At 45.0% G+C, this 6,025-nt stretch overlaps 1 pseudogene across 1 annotated transcript; it reads left to right on the forward strand.

The window, feature by feature from the left end:
• Positions 1-529: 529 nt before the first annotated feature.
• LOC147620023 (pentatricopeptide repeat-containing protein At2g27610-like) lies at positions 530-4,939 on the forward strand (annotated as a pseudogene). The gene is made up of 2 exons (XR_015261739.1): positions 530-889; positions 965-4,939. The product of XR_015261739.1 is annotated as a pentatricopeptide repeat-containing protein At2g27610-like (transcript).
• The last annotated feature ends 1,086 nt before the right edge of the window (positions 4,940-6,025 follow it).

The raw sequence follows: 6,025 nt of genomic DNA on the forward strand, positions 1-6,025 counted from the left end.
GTGCTGTTGTTTTGCGAGGTAACCAAATTTGTCGATTATCCTCATTTGGGCACTCCAAACATAAGCAAAAGACAAACTTGAATACAAGGGAAGGGAAAGAAAAGAAGCATGAGGGAGAATGATGAGAGAGAGAGAAAGAGAGAGAGATTCTAAAAAAATATTGTTTACATTCTTTGAGGACATTGAGTGCTTACTAAATGCCATGAGATATAAGTAAACACCCAATACATGAGATATGCTCAAACTTTGAGAAACCTTAGCTAATCATTTTTTAGACTAAAACTACAAACCCAACGCTAAAGCCTCATATATTGGCCTTATATATTAGAAACTTTTATGTAAAGTCTAAGCATTGAGAAAGAGGGTTACAAGCCCACTCTTGAGAAAGAGAGTCTAAGCAACCTTGAGAGGGTTATAAATGTGATAACATTGGCCACGTCCACTTACCTCTAATTTATGATCACGTCCCTTCAATGTATTTCTTCTGAGCCAAAAACGAAAAACCATAAACAAACACTAAGCCAAAACGTTAGCAGGCCAAAAATTGTTCATTAAAAAAGGAAAGAAAACTCACCACGCTCGTTCAAAGTGAGGTGGGTATAGACAAAGTGAGGTGGTGCCACAGCTAGTTCAAGCTCACAACCAAGCTGGCTTAGCGTCTCCTCCTTCCTTATTAGGAGCTGCTCTGATCCGCCTCTTCTAGAATTCACAACTCCTCTGCTGCAGTGCTCACCACTTAACAACCCCAAAGAAAGTCAGGAACGCTCGCTTCTTAACAACCGGAAAGGGCTTGTTCGGCTCCCTCTCAATGGCATGTAGAGACATGGACTTCTTATGGAAGGAGTACTTCAGGGATCCCTCCCAATTTTGGGACAATCGGAACAGCAAGGTAAGCAGTGTTTTACAATTTCATGAGAGTACAGGAAAAGCTATTGGCTTTTCTAAGTTTTGTTTTGCATCACAGAGAAGCCCAAGATCCCCAGACTTGAGGCACAAACTGACAAAGGAGCCGCTGTGGATGGATGGCTGGCACAATCCGCCTTGGGTCCAAGAGCAGTTGGGAAGAAGCGGACTGCAACTCCAAGTGAAAGATGGAGAGTTCTATGTACGGAAGGATAAGCGGATGACCAAGGCCAAGGAAATCCACCACCGAGGTGAGGAGGTGCTGAATGACAACCACGAGGAGTTTCAAGACGCTACTGCTCTTGTGGCGTTGCTAAAGGCTTGTGCCAAGCAAAAGGACCTGTGCAAAGGCAGCAGAATACATGCTGATATTCTCAAAAGGGGGTTGCTTGAAAAGAACATTTATGTCGGCAACACCCTACTCCATATGTATGCCAAATGTGGCGCGCTTGCAAAAGCGCAAGAAGTGTTTGATGAGCTTCCAGTACGGGATGTAGTTTCCTGGAATGCTCTAATTGCAGGATATGCCCAACACGGGCATGGTGATGAAGCTCTGAACTGGTTTGGACGGATGCGAGACGAGGGCCTCTCCCCAGACGCAGTCACCTTTGTTTGCATCTTGAAAGCTTGCGGCGGCATAGGAGCAGCTGAGAAGGGCGAAGAGATACATGCTGAGATTGCCAGGCAGGGGTTATTGGAGAAAGATATTGTGCTTGGCACTGCATTGGTGGATATGTATGCCAAATGTGGCGCGCTTGCAAAAGCGCAAGAGGTGTTTGACGAGCTTCCAGTACGGAATGTTGTTTCATGGAATGCGCTAATGGCAGGATATGCCCAGCACAAGCATGGTGATGAAGCTTTGAACTGTTTTGGACGGATGCGAGACGAGGGCCTCTGCCCAAACGCAGTCACCTTTGTATGCATCTTGAAAGCTTGTGCCAGCATAGGAGCAGTGGAGAAGGGTGAAGAGATACATGCTGAGGTTGCCAGGCAGGGGTTATTGAAAAAAAATATTGTGCTTGGCACTGCATTGGTGGATATGTATGCCAAATGTGGCGCGCTTGCAAAAGCACAAGAAGTGTTTGACGAGCTTCCAGTACGGAATGTAGTTTCCTGGAATGCGCTAATGACAGGATATGCCCAGCATGGGCACGGTGATGAAGCTCTGAACTGTTTTGGACGGATGCAAGTAGAGGGCATTTACCCAGATGCAGTCACCTTTCTATGCGTCTTGAAAGCTTGCGCCAGAATAGGAGCAGCGGAGAAGGGTGAAGAGATACATGCTGAGGTTGCCAGGCAGGGGTTATTAGAGAAAGATGTTGTGCTTGGCAATGCATTGGTGGATATGTATGCCAAATGTGGCGCGCTTGCAAAAGCCCAAGAAGTGTTTGACAAGCTTCCGGTACAGGATGTAGTCTCCTGGACTGCGCTAATCGCAGGATATGCCCAGCACGGGCATGGTGATGAAGTCTTGAACTGTTTTGGACTGATGCGAGACAAGGGCCTCTCTCCGAATGCAGTCACCTTTCTATGCGTCTTGAAAGCTTGCGCCAGCATAGGAGCAGCTGAGAAGGGCGAAGAGATACATGCTGAGGTTGCCAGGCAGGGGTTATTGGAAAAAGATATTGTGCTTGGCACTGCATTGGTGGATATGTATGCCAAATGTGGCGCGCTTGCAAAAGCACAAGAAGTGTTTGATGAGCTTCCAGCACGGGATGTAGTTTCCTGGACTGTGCTAATGGCAGGATATGCCCAGCATGGGCACGGTCATGAAGCTCTGAACTGCTTTGGACAGATGCGAGATGAGGGCCTCTCCCCAAAGGCAGACACCTTTGTTTGCATCTTGAAAGCTTGCGGCAGCATAGGAGCAGTTGAGAAGGGTGAAGAGATACATGCTGAGGTTGCCAGGCAGGGGTTATTGGAAAAAGATATTGTGCTTGGCACTGCATTGGTAGATATGTATGCAAAATGTGGCGCGCTTGCAAAAGCACAAGAAGTGTTTGACGAGCTTCCAGTACGGAATGCAATTTCCTGGAATGCGCTAATGGCGGGATATGCCCAGCATGGGCACGGTGATGAAGCTCTAAACTGCTTTGGACGGATGCGAGACGAGGGCCTTTACCCAGACGCAGTCACATTTGTTTGCATCTTGAAAGCTTGCGGCAGCATAGGAGCAGCTGAGAAGGGCGAAGAGATACATGCCGAGGTTGCCAGGCAGGGGTTATTAGAAAAAGAAATTGTGCTTGCGACTGCATTGGTGGATATGTATGCTAAATGTGGCGTGCTTGCAAAAGCGCAAGAAGTGTTTGACGAGCTTCCAGTACGGGATGTAGTTTCGTGGAATGCACTAATCGCAGGATATGCCCAGCACGGGCATGGTGATGTAGCTCTGAACTGCTTTGGACGGATGCGAGACGAGGGCCTCTCCCCAGACACAGTCACCTTTGTTTGCATCTTGAAAGCTTGTGGCAGCATAGGAGCAGCTGAGAAGGGCGAAGAGATACATGCTGAGGTTGCCAGGCAGGGGTTATTGGAAAAACATATTGTGCTTGGCAATGCATTGGTGGATATGTATGCCAAATGTGGTGCGCTTGCAAAAGCACAAGAAGTGTTCGACGAGCTTCCAGTACGGGATGCAGTTTCGTGGAATGCACTAATCGCAGGATATGCCCAGAACGGGCATGGTGATGTAGCTCTGAACTGCTTTGGACGGATGCGAGACGAGGGCCTCTCCCCAGATGCAGGCACCTTTGTTTGCATCTTGAAAGCTTGCGGCAACTTAGGAGCAGCTGAGAAGGGCAAAGAGATACATGCTGAGGTTGCCAGGCAGGGGTTATTGGAGAAAGATATTGTGCTTGGCACTGCATTGGTGGATATGTATGCCAAATGTGGCGCGCTTGCAAAAGCGCAAGAAGTGTTTGACAAGCTTCCAGTACGGGATGCAGTTTCATGGAATGCGCTAATCGCAGGATATGCCCAGCTTGGAAAGGTTGAAACTGTTTTTGACTCGTTCAACAAAATGATAGGAGAATGTACAGGGCCAGACCTGGTCACATTTGCTGTGTTGCTTACTGCGTGCAGTCATGCAGGTCTAGTGGATGAGGGGCAAATGTACTTTGAGACTATGAGCACAGTCTACAACATCATCCCAACTTTAGAGCACCACACTTGCATGGTTGATCTTTTCGGTCGTGCAGGGCACTTTGACAAGGCAATAAGTGTGATTGAGAAGATGCCTTCTTCTGATTGTCTTCCACTTTGGTCTGGTCTGTTGGGTGCTTGTCAAAAATGGGGAAATGTGAAGCTTGGAAGATGGGCCTTTGAGCATGCAGTACAGTTGGATGAAAAGAATGCTGCTGCATATGTCCTCATGAGTAATATATATGCAGCTGCTGGCATGGGAGAGGAAGCGGACAAGGTTGAAGATATGAGACTGAAAAATGGAGCTTGGAAGATACCAGGACGTTGTTGGTGGACTGATGCAAGTAGAAATCTACATTCATTTATTGTGGGGGATGGGAGTCATCCCCCACCCAAAGCAAAAATATCTATGCAAAGCTAAAAGACATTGGTCAAAAAATATCGCTGGAAGGGTATTCCCCCAGGTTTGCACGGGGTGTCACAAGCCAATTCAGATGATGCAAAGGAAGATGTGCTATGTGGGCATAGTGAGAAGTTCATGTGCCCTCATCAATACACCTGAAGGGACACCTATACGTGTTACGAAGAACATGCGAGTTTGTGGTGACTGCCATTTTGCTACATCGCTCATATCAAAGATGGAGAAGCGCAAAATTCAGGTCAAAGACGCAAAGGATGGAAAGTGTATTTGTGAGGATTGATTACTGGTGGTGATGGCAGTGCAATTGTGTGGCCTGGCTGCTGATGAAAATTGTGATGGTGCTGATGAAAATTTGAATACTGGTCGCAATTGTGCAACTCAGATGAGGATGAAAATCACCGGACAGAACTCTTCTTTTAGCCTTTTTGTAATTCAATTATACACCAATTTAGGACTTGAGAGCTGAGTTGTGCAGGAACTGTTTTTTTTTTTCGCTCTCTCTTTTTTGTGTTGTATTATTTGGTGTAGTTGTTTTAACTAAGAGTCTTCCATAATCATTGATGTAGAAGTACACCCTTACTCTGAGTGGTCAGCTCAAACTAGTTTGATATCCTTTTCTCCATAGGATAGTGGGAGTCCTAAAAAAAAGAAGGAAATTGACAATACTTGTTCTGGCTTGGTCAAAGCACTTATTTCATTCGTGTAAGGTTTAAATTGCATGGAGGCAGTGTTCACAAAAAACCTGCAAACAGTTACAATGTACTTGCAGTGTTTTAGTTTTCACTTGTAAATTTTAAATTTGTAATTTTAAAAAACTACAAATTTTTAGGTGACTCTAGTTATAAATTGCCCAAAAGGTCAATAAATTTTTGAAGACAACCCTCAAATTTTGAGGATGCAATCTAAGAAAAATGTTTGCCGCGAATACTGCAGAGAGGGCTCCCATTAGCTACTACAATTGATCCACTATTAACCATTTCAAGAGAGGTGAGATTGAGACGATAAGACCAACAACTTAATTGCATTGTGGGACATGCAAACATAGCATGTGGTGGCACTTTATTTATAAGGCATCAAACCATACACAAAAAACATCATGAATGCTTGGTGTGACTCAAACTTGGCACCTCTACTGACTCAAACTTGGCACCTCTACCAAGAACTGCGAGCATCCTATCCTCTTGGGGTCACAACATTGCACCTTTTCTTTCACAATGTCTTTTTCCAATAATGGTAAGTGTAAAATGTATTAAAAAGAAAAATTGAAAAGTGTAAAATGTATTAAAAAGAAACAAGCTTTCTAACATTCTCCCATACTTTCAAACTATACAAATCCATCAAGTTTAGATGAGTAGTTACATATCTAAAACATTATCTAGCTCTAGCCCAAGAGCACAACCCTAGAAGCAAGCAAGCAAGCAAGAGGGAACATTTCGACAAGCAAAAAGCCTTGCTTCTACCTCCTCATCTTGTATGCCCAAAAAAAATGCAAGAAAGCCATGAAGAAAAAGTGGACACAACAACCCTAGAGGCAACCAAGAGGAAGTATTCTAACAAGAA

The sequence above is a fragment of the Cibotium barometz genome, chromosome 32, assembly GCF_041138505.1.
Source record: "Cibotium barometz isolate CiBa-2024 chromosome 32, ASM4113850v1, whole genome shotgun sequence".
Classification (NCBI taxonomy): domain Eukaryota; kingdom Viridiplantae; phylum Streptophyta; class Polypodiopsida; order Cyatheales; family Cibotiaceae; genus Cibotium; species Cibotium barometz.